The following is an 11,479-nucleotide window of genomic DNA, read 5'->3' as shown; positions in this document are numbered from 1 at the left end:
TCCGGTTACAGAAGACTGTATTTTTTTAGATAACTTGGTTATTTGTTTCAAAATTATTGCATTTATTAAGGCTTTTAAAGTTATGATGCAGTGCCTTTTTCTGGCCACTAGGTGGAGTCCGAGTCCCTTTAAAATACCAATAGAAATTTTGCAATTTGTCTTAAATCTTCAAATCAAACAAACTTTATCAGGAAGTTAACTTGAATTATAAAACAATTGTACTATATTTGTTTATTTAGGGGAAAAGTGATCTAAAACCAACCTGTCCTTTATTTAAACAGTACCTTTATCTGTTAAATTTGAGTATGACCAAATTTAACAAAAAATATTAACACATTAAATATATCTGATAAATATTGTTTTTATACAAAGACTGTGACATTAAAATGACAGAGTCTGGTGTAAAATCGCTCCCGTTTCAAATCTTGACGCCATTATTGTTAGCAAAGATGGCGTCTACCGAACAGTTTCCAGTTATCCCAAAGGTCACGTGCTGGGACCCAAATTATTTTTTTATAAGGATGAATTAAGTTACAAATGTTGACATTTTTACTCTGTTTTTTGTTCTGCTTGCAAATAAATTGAATAATTGATTTGTTTTATTGTCAGACAAAAATATAAATGAAACTAAAATAATTTTATCTGTAAATAGAAAATTAAAATAATAGGAAAAGATCAACTAAGTGGGACTGTAAATAAAAGATAATTTTTGGGGTCATTAAGGTTGACAAGCTTAGATTAAAAGTCCATTATAATTATTTTAATCCTAGAGCAAAATGAAGCCAAGTACTTAATATACTGTATATTGCTGTATATTGTAGTTTTCTGGGGCAGTAACTACACATAAGGAACAGACTTAATGTGAAATATTGACATTTCTTGTTTTAGTGAAATTTCTAAAAACTCAAATGGTGCTTAGGGCAATAAAGATCATCTACCAATAAATCTGTAAATCAATAGATCTATCTATATATAGAGAGATATATGTACTAGTATATTAGTACATATATCTTTATTAATACTCTAATATTAGTATTAATATAATAATATTGGTATATTAATACTAATATAGTTATTATCATTGCCATTATAATCAAAAAAAAATTTCCTTGCCAATTTATTATCAAATTTGCACAGAATCTTTGTGGACTGATGGAGGAATCCTGACAAAGAATCTGAAACAAATACAAGAAATGATTGTTGATTTCTGGAGGATCTGCATTAAATCAAACTTGTTTCCATCATGGGAGAAGAAATGGACATGGTTGAGGGATATAAACACCTCGGTGTTCATCTGGACCACAGACTGGACTGGAGCAGCACCAGAGCCAGAGACCTAAAAACGCTCAACAGACTGGTAAAGAAGACTGGTTTTGTTCTGGGAAACCTCTGGAGAGGATTCTTCATAGGATCAAGAAAATTAGGGACAATCCTGTCCATCCTCTTCATTCGATTGTCTTGTCTTCAATGGCTCTTTGAAGAATCTTGATGAAAATAAAAATTTCTGTGGGATCAATAAAGTATTTTTTAACAAAAACAAGAAATTTAACTACTACTGGTAAAAACGTTTAAATTAAATTTACAGTTAATTCACAGCGTCAATACTTGGCCGAATGTTGCCAACACTAAAGAAACTCCACAACAGAAATGAGAAAAAACACAAACGTAAAAATCAAAAAAGCAAATAATTACGAGAAGAATGCAATATAGACTGGAGTCACAATGAACAACAGTGACTCCAATCTATATATATTCTTATGGATATATTCCCATAAATATGTCCTGTTTTGGTGTTAAAGTTCAATTTCTTTCTCTCTCACAATAGTTCCTCCTCCCTCTATAGCAGTTTCTGTCATGTTTTCTGCAACCTCCATCAAAGATTCTTGCTCCTGTAAAAAACTAGCCTGGAGAGGGAGAGCTGGGAAAGATGGCGCACTTGATGTTTGCTTTTCATATATGTAGACAAAGCCCCTTTCATTAATGTCGTCCATCCAGTGGCCACTTGCAGTAATGACCTGGTTGTCATCAGCCTTGAATACCTGTTTTCCGCGGATCAGATAGGTGTAGAAGTTTATCAGCTCAGGATCACGGCAGATTATAGATGAAATATGGTACTGCTGATTTCCGTTTTGTCCTGGCACATCAATTGTTGGATTTGGAATCACTGTTGCACTCCAACACCTGGCCGACCGATGCAGGAACAGGACTATCACTTCACTCTTACTCAGGAAGTGTTTCCTCTTGAAAACTGACTTGCAGTTTGAACAATGAATTTCCCTACTCTTATCCAGCCAACACCTTAAGAGAGAGGCAACGTTGTTAAAATGCATTGCAGGCAGAAACACAAGGGGGCTGCTGTTCAAAAGTCCAATGAAATCTGCCTTACACTTTTTGCAGGTCTTCTCACTGTTTGTAAGCATGTCCATGTTTCTGACACTTAAATTTAGCCAATCCAAAACAGCTTCCAGTAAATACGAAGTCTGGTAGTCATTCCCCAAGTCTGTCGACATTTCACTTTCTCTAAGTTCCACCTGAACTTGGGACATTTGCTGTGGGAAAAAATGTTTTCCTGGATTGCAAATTGCTGTATAGATGAGGTTGGCGAACAATGGTGTGGCTGATGATAATTCAAAAAACTTCTGGGGATTCTGAGACAGGCACTTTTTGGTCAAATTTAAATTCAGTATGCCTTGCAAACTGGCATTAATCCAACCATTTTTGGAACTGTTTGAAAATCTACAAAAATGGTAAATGTCATTTACTTTGTTTTAGCTGTCTTGGTCTGTGTCATCTGTGGTTTCGTTGAGCACTTTCTGAAGCACAGAACAGACGTCCCCAGCCGGGGACGTTTGTTCTTGTGGGAGAACAGGGAAATCATCTAAACTGGCCATTTCAAAGCAAACCTTCTCACCTGGGGACAGATCAAAAGCGTAACAGTCAAAAACTTCTTGGTCAAAAACATTATTCTCAACTGGGGACGGGTTAAAGAGGAAAGCGTCAAATGGGTCATAGTCTAATGGGTCAAATGGGTCATAGTCTAATGGGTCATAGTCTAATGGGTCAAATGGGTCATAGTCTGAGAAACAAAAAGGAAGCTAAGCGAATAGAAATGGCGTTTTGAGGAGCATTGACTGCAACTTCAGTAGAGAAGTCAGTTTTAATGCGTAATTGGAAACAGGACGGGTTTGTCAGTGACTTCATTCATAATTTATTTATGTCTATGAACATACATCTATTCTTTGACAGAGCAACTCTGATTTCCATCATGCAGACACAGTTTTGTTTCTTTTCTAAAATATGTTATATATATGATTAAGCCCTGATTTTATCTTAAAACTGTTTAGGTTTTACTTATAAACTCATTGGACAAGAAATTACATCCTTTCCTACTAGTCTGAACCGGAAGTGATCAGTGCTGGTAGGGAAACAGAGCACAATGGATAGATAAACCATATGGCTTCCAGACCAACAAAAAGAAAAGATATTTACACCATTGACCAACGTGCAAAAGTATGAGATATAGAAGTTGGCTCATCTATTGTTGTTAAAGCAACTCCATAGCAGTTGTCATGACAGAGCTGGATACCTACCAAGATGGCCGTCAGATAATAAGTTCCCGGAAGTGTGACATCACATGAGATCTCTGTGTTTTAAACTGAAGCTACTCAACACTATTGTGACAAATGAGGTGGAGTTGGAAGTTGCAGTCGAAGGGAAACTTTGGTTTAGTTGAGGATTATTTCAACAATTCAATGATTAATTGTTTCAGGTCTAGAATTTTTCATAAAAAGCAGGTGCTGACTTGTAAAATGATTTGATTTTGGACATAATAGCGGTTTTTAAAAGCAATTTTCCCTCCTGTGACGGAGCTAATGGTTTTGCACATCAGATATGATGATCTAATTAAGTTTTCCTGCAGTACCGTATTTGAGCTGTAGGAGTCACCCCATCATTTGTTTTACTGACATCTTCTATATTGCTTTGCACTTGACCAGCAGCCAAATCCACTTAACCAGAGACTAAATGAAATGGTGTGTGTGTGTGTGTGTGTGTGTGTGTGTGTGTAGGTGGGTGTGTTTCCAAAGTTAATTCAGTTCGTCAGCTTTCTCGTCCCCTTTCAACACTTTTTTAATGTGTCTCTCTTTCGGTGTGTGTGTCTGCTTGTGTTTTTTGTTAGAATTGAGATATCTCCTGCTATCACTCGACAGGTGTGTGTATTTTTACATATCCACCTTTCATATAAAAAATGTTTTGTCTGAAATGTGTGTGTGTGTGTGAGAGAGAGATGTCCTGAATGTGTCCTGAATGTGTTTATTTTTTGAATAATTCACAGCTGGGTGTTTATAGAAGAAACTGTGGCCTCAGAGCTGCAATAACACAGGGCAAATATTGTGACTTACACACACATGAACACACACTTTATCAGCCATTTCAGGGTTGACGGTTTATTTGGACACTGTGGACGGTGGAAATGGAATGTAAAGAGAGCAGACACGTGAACACACACATTTATATTACCCATGGAGATTTCTCACTATCTTCATGTGCTCCATATCTTTGGTCTGTGTTTTTTTTGCATCCCAGTGAGGAAAATTGATGTGTGTAGGAAAGGCTTCCAGGGTAACCTTGAACTATTTTAGATTTGAGCTGCTTGACTTGAGCATTCTGGTAGTTTACACAATGTCTGGCTCAGATTTTCAGTAATATTGGGATGATAGATGAGGTTGAGTGTTCAGTCTGTGCTGTACAGATAATTTATTATAAAGCAGTTGGTAGCACTGATGTTTTGTTTATTTTTAAGTAGTTATGATCCATGGTGGCGAAACCAGAAACTGTTACAAGTTATTGTAAGTTACTGTTACTGTCACCAAAGAATGAGTTACCATATTTTCCGGACTATACAGACTTTAAATTTGATCAAAAAACAACAGTGAGGTTACATGAGGTTCTGGAGTAAAACAGGTGGTCCTGTCCTGGAAGCGATTTTGTGTGGTACACGACTTTCACAGTGCTCAGTTAAAATGTTTTAGTTATGTTACATTACAACTATCGTAGTTGATCACATGTCTATTGCGATATACTGATTTATTGTCCAGGCCTCGGTTAGCGTGTTGCCACTGCTTTATTCAGCCATTGTTTACGTTCTGATTTATTGCGTCTGTCTTCTTCTGGTGTAGAATTATGACACGTATTTTATGTCAATCAATACAATAAAATGGGACATTACCGTTCAGACTGCAAACAATTTGTGAACTACTGGATATTCATCCAGTGAAGTGTGAAGCAGCAGAAATCAGATTTGTTTCTTGTTTCTTGGTTGAAAAGATTGGAATTGGGCCGTTCAGATTGCCTGAAGAAAGTTGGACTGCCTGCTGTGTAAACGTAGCCCAAATTGTCCTCAAAAATTAAAATGTGTGTCGCCCGTCACAATAACACATTTTGATGGACGATAAATTATTACCGAAATTTTTGCAATAAATAATATTAACATTTTGAGACCATTTTGAACTATTGTAATAATATTAATGCAACTACATCCTCTCAAAAAATATATAAAGAACAGTAGAACTGGAAAACAATTTAAATACCCGCAATAAAACAATTATTAAGATGGATCATGAAGTTTGAGGTGATTAAAATTACATTTAAAAAGTTAATAATCACTGAGTTTAGATAGGAAAAACAGGCAAAAAGAACAAACATCAATACTGGGTATCAAATGTTTGCGTCATTTCTGAAAACCCCAGCTTTTTAACAATGTTAACTTCTCTTTAACAACTGTTGTCCAAATGAAAATTATCGCGATCATTTTAATTTGTTAATTGATTTATTGCTGAAGGGATCGTTATTGCAATATTGTGGTACAGAAAATGCAAATGACAAAGAAGAACCGCTGATCTGCAATGCATGTAAGCTCATTACGTAAGTACCAGACTTCCTGCAATAAGTTTGGTGACTTTAATGCAACATACAAATAGTTAGAAGGTAAAGAAGTGTGTATTTATGTCAAGCTTTATGTTAAGGAGCCGTTGAATTATCACATATTGCATGTTGATCAGTGTAATGCCATAACATTTCTAAACTGACTTCAGTAATGTTTAGTTCAGATTTATTCCTGCTGACAGAGGCTTGTTGTTCAGTCTGATGTGATCTAGAGAAAAGGAAACAGACCTTTAAATGGAAATAAATATTCTTTTCATTTGAATATTCATCTGGTTCCCTCTGTTCAAATGTCCTTTCAAGTCATGTTCTTTCCCATCTGGCAGGTATCCAGTTATTACTACATTATGTACTTCATTGCATCTATGAGAGCTACTCTGATGTTATGTATTTGGAGACAAATGAAGGTTGTCTATCTGCTGGCTTTTACCATCCTGATGAGCCTAATAAGTGAAAACTGCAGTAAGGTAATGACAAATTGTTGAACTGCTGAATCATGTGGTGTCAAACATTAAAAAAATTATTTTATTATTTTTTTTAGGATTTTGTTACTTTGTTACTTTTGTTAAAAGTAAGATATCTATATCTGATGTTTTCAATTTACATTGTGACTGGTCCAAATGGCATTTCTAAGATCTTGAATTGGTATTTTGTCATGTCAAAATGTCACAGATGTATGTAAAATTTCAATTAACATAAATGTTAAAAGTAGTTTTAAAAATGACCTTTTCTACGCTGTTTTAGCATGTTTCAGGCGATAATTAATTGTAAACTGATTCAATATTTCTAAAGAAGACATCAAGTTCACAGAGATTGAATGTAAATACAGATACTTTACCATTCAGTATTCAGGTTTTTTTAGCGACTAATTGGTTTCAGTGTAGCACTGAACCAAACAGCGTCCTGACAACAATATCAGCACACTATGGTTGAAACGATTAATCGGATGAATCACAATTAATCAACTAATTTAGTAATCAGTTAATCAACTCATAAAATGCCATTTACTAAAATAACTGCACACTCAGAGCCGATATTAAGCCAAAACTATGCAACATGTGTATTTTATATTTATAATAAATGCCTGTAAAATTCAGTAAAGCAGTGTTGTTTTTGTATTTTAGGCAATATATATATATATATATATATATATATATATATATATATATATATATATATATATATATATTTTTTTTTTTTTTTTTTTTTTTTTTTTTTTTTTTTTAAAGGAACTTAATTGTTTTCATGCATTTTATAATGTACTTCTAGGATTCTACGAAAAGTCTAAAGCGGTTAATTGTAAGAATTCCAGAATGTGCCAATTTTTAAAAATCTGATTAATCGATTAATCATCATTTAAGCCCAGTTCACACTACACGATTATCGGGCCGATTTTGCCCTCACGACAATCTTAGAACGTTCTGAGTTCTAAGATTGTCGCTTCCGACAATCGTAATCGATCATCCTGTAGTGTGTTACGACTGATCGGGTCCAGTCGGTGGAAAGTCGGGACCGATTTGATCTAAATTGATCTAAAATCGGGGATATTGAACGTGTTTAATATGTCTGTCTGTGGTGTTTCCCCCCGACTGGGAGCGAGAAGGAAGTCTGTTGAATGTCACAAGTAGCCAATCAGAAAGCGCCGTGACGTAAACGGTCAGTTGGGGGAGGGGGGGGGAGTTTAACTGCCATCTGATTTTCTAATAATGAATATGCAGGAAATGCTTTCTTCTACTTTAAGCTGCTCTGATGTTTCAGTCATTCCGTAATATGCCTATATGCTACAACAACATAAACACAGCGAAAAATTATAAAATTATACGTAAACGGTTAATTAAACGACAAAATCGAAAACATTAAAAACAGCATTTTTTATGAAAAAAAGAAAAAAAACTCACCTCCATGTTGCGATGCAACAAATATAATCCTTGCTCGCGATGTATCCAGTTCTTAATCCAAAGCTTTGATTTTTGGTTGCGTATTTTTTGGGTTAACATAAGTCGCAAACTTTAAGTTACCACTGGTACGTCGTTGTCCCTGTTTGTTCGTAGCTGGAATTAGAATGTGTTGGAGTGAAACCTCACACTCTATGATCGAACCCGTTACATTTTAAATCGGCTAGTGTCTGGTCTCTCTCTCTCACGTTTTCAGAATCGACCGACTTTTCAAAAATCAGTGTGAACTGGGCTTAACCCACATGAATTATGCTAACTGTCTGTATTTTTAATGTTTGTTTTGTTAGTTCTTAGAATGTCATGCAGAGGGCACTAGGTCCAAATTTCTCCTGCCTGTACGTGAAGAAGAGTGAGGCAGCGGGGAGAAGAAAAAGAAATGGCGGACTACAGAACAGAAGTAGAGCCGTTACTACTCATAGATGCTGCTGTGATATGAAACAAATCTGTTTATTAACATACATGCTGTACGTTAACGTACATTCTGTTCCGAGATTTCTCCGGTGAGTCTGTTGTTTTATTTTCATCCGCTTACTGACGCAGAATGGCTACCTAGCTGGAGCTAACCGGGGAAAAAACCAACCGGAGTAAAAGGTGTCGGTCTGTAAGTAGCACAGTTCTTTATTACTGAGCGTTTTTGGTTGATTTTAAACGCCAGTTTGGTTTTCACTGAGAAGTAATTGAAAGATCTCACCGATTCCCGTGTAGGTTGGTTAGTTTGGACGGCCGATATCTGAACGAGCCAATGGAGCTCCAGGAGCAGGAGGGACCCGCCGCCATCTTTGTTACTCGGACAGAAGCCTGGAAGGACGGAGGGACCGGCGCTGCTGGATCTTTTGCTTGGATAACAGATAAGCTTATTGGACAAAAAGGGTCCCTCAAATCCTATAAATTGATTTTTCATTCCACTATTTGTTCTTTTTCTTAATTGACAATGTGCACATTGACTGAACTGTTATATTATAACTGTTATTATATTATATTATTATTATATTATTGTTATTATGTTATAACTGTTATATGACGGACTGGAAAATATGATTTCTTTTTGAAGTGAGCTTTAAAGCTATAGTTTAGAAACCCTATCCTCATATTTTAAGGGTGGACAATTGACATTTTTTACCTTTATTTTTATGAAGGTAATTAGTGTTACCTGGGTAATTTTTTTTTTTGTGCGGAAAGAAAAATAACTTGCATGCTTATAATCCTCCTGTGTGACCCTAGAACAAAAGTAACTTTCCTACTGAGTTTATTGCTAATTATATTAAATAGTGATTACAATCAGAAGAACTGATTATATAGATTAATTGATTACTAAAATAATAGTTTGTTACAGCACAGCACAAATTACACACCTGGAAACCAGCAAATGTTTGTCTCTAATGTGCAGAAATAGAAGTAGTAAAGCAGTTGGACATTTAAATAGCTTTGCTACAACAAGTACCAAATGTCCAAATCTAAGTACAACTAAAGGTTAACTTGTCTTAGTCTTTTGTTTCCTCTGAAAGGACAACAAATGCAGCGTAAAAGCAGAACGAATGCGAGTCGTGCTGCTGCTGCTGCTGCTGCTTTGCTCCACCTGGTGTATTTTTGTCTGTGGTGGTGTCCCAGTTGTGTTCGACTTCTTGGTGTTGAGAAGCAGGTGAAGGGTGTCTGGTGACAGAATGCCTGGTGTGTAGCCTATTTTCCGGGTTTTGACCTTCCTGGAGAACACAGAAGGAAGATGAATTGGAGCGCTGAGGCTGTCCACTCTCAGGAAAGAAAAAAAGGCCTACAGTAATCGATCGATGCTGCGCGGCTTCTTTCCTCTTTAAACTCGCTGCTTTTACACAACTCTCAAGTTTAACTCCGTCACCTCTGATTCGGCTTTCCTTACAGGTAATAATGGAGGTCAGCTTCAGGTTTGTACATAAAAAGTTTTCTGTGGCGCGACATGGAAACACTTCAAACATCCGCCAAACAAATCAAAGGAAGTAAATTACAGTCAGTGAGTCAAAAATATAAAACCCTAAACTCTACAGCTAACAGGTCGTCAGGGTCAGCTGGAGTTAGAAAGGTCAGACTGTCAGATCTGTATCCCATCTTCCTCCTTCACACGTCGTTCTTCTTCATTTCACTTCCAAACTCCTTGGCTCAGTTTTGCGTCTCCAGGAACTTTTGATTCTCGCTCTGCCTTGACTTTCAGGTCGTAGCGGCCGAAGCTGAGGAGAGCGATGGCATTTTCTGCTGCAGCTTTAGGGGTGTTGATGTGAACGAGGTTGAAGGTTTTACTGCAAGAACGCAGAGCTGGAAAATAGACACTTTCATTAAAAAAATAAACTAGAATAAAAGGAGAATTAGGTCCATGCTAAATTTGAGCAAGTTGTAATATTGACTTTATTCTCATATTATGACTTTATTCCTGTATTATTTTGCCTTTTTTAATGACTTAATAGTCATATTTAACTTTTTTGTTGTTCGACTTTATTCTCATACTAAAATATTCTTGTATTATTTGGATTTTTTTGTATGACTTCATTTTCATATTCATCTTTTTTCTTGTTTGACTTTATTGATGTAATATTCTGAATTTTTAACACATATTATTACTTTATTCTTGTATTATTTCAACTTTTTTGTATGACTTCACTCATATTTAGAGTGAATAAAGTCTCATACAACTTGATTCTCATAATATTAGGATTGACTATCATATAACTTTATTTTTGTATTATTTTATATTTTTTGTATGACTTCATTCTCATATTTGACTATTTTCTCATACTATTATGACTTTATTCTAGTAACATTCCGACTTGAACTAAATAAATAGGGGTGTAAGTTTATTCATAATGATTTCTGACTAAGTATGTTAAGTCATAAACCAGTTTCAGATATTTGGACTGTAAGTGTTGGAGCTGATTTTATGCTACAATGGCCTGCCATACGGCCTCATATGTCTTCCTCCTGCTGGTGCTTCGCTGCTTTATTTGCTACATCACATGTTAAACTGGTTAGTTGCGTGACAGCACAACAATGCGTCCACTGGGGACTTGTTTGTGTTTTAATGTGGCCACTGCTGGGCATGTTCACGGTTCACGAGAACTAGCTTAAAGTTCAGCTCACAGTCCAAATCTGAACTCATTTATGTTCACCATTTGGACCTCCAGAGCCAAATCCAAAGCCACACTGTGAATCTGGGTCATGTTTATTTAATTGTTTAGATTTTTTTCAAGTCTGTAAAAATTTGCTATGAGTCATTAGATGGCTTCAGGTTTTATTTAGACTAGTGCAATTAGTATAAAAAGCTTAATACTCCTGATACTGTGTTCAATGTGAAGAAATGTATATGTTAATATAACAGTAGTTATGTGATAGACTGGTTTCCCCCAGTTTATTCATTAATCTTTTGACTAACTTGTTGTTGTTATGTTTATTTATTATTCAAAGTTACTTAAGTCCCAATGAAAGTCCAACAGATTTACTTTCACAAGTGGAGCATTACTGCTTTCATTAGTTTGTTGATTAATTGACTTTATGTCCAACAATCTTTTCTTCCTTTTTTGTGATTTATTTTTAAAATGCTTACTTTGGCATATGTTGTATAA

General features: G+C 35.6%; 1 long non-coding RNA gene across 1 annotated transcript; it reads left to right on the top strand.

Moving 5' to 3' along the window:
- Window positions 1-8,103: 8,103 nt before the first annotated feature.
- LOC129379896 (uncharacterized) lies at window positions 8,104-8,762 on the top strand. The gene is made up of 3 exons (XR_008608251.1): window positions 8,104-8,359; window positions 8,436-8,496; window positions 8,601-8,762. It is a non-coding gene; the product is annotated as an uncharacterized LOC129379896 (long non-coding RNA).
- Window positions 8,763-11,479: the final 2,717 nt, after the last annotated feature.

Source organism: Poeciliopsis prolifica, unplaced genomic scaffold, assembly GCF_027474105.1.
Source record: "Poeciliopsis prolifica strain line A6 unplaced genomic scaffold, Auburn_PproV2 SCAFFOLD062, whole genome shotgun sequence".
NCBI classification, from domain to species: Eukaryota; Metazoa; Chordata; class Actinopteri; order Cyprinodontiformes; family Poeciliidae; genus Poeciliopsis; species Poeciliopsis prolifica.
Note: the sequence above shows the minus strand (reverse complement) of the source record. Positions and strands in the feature narration are given on the sequence as shown.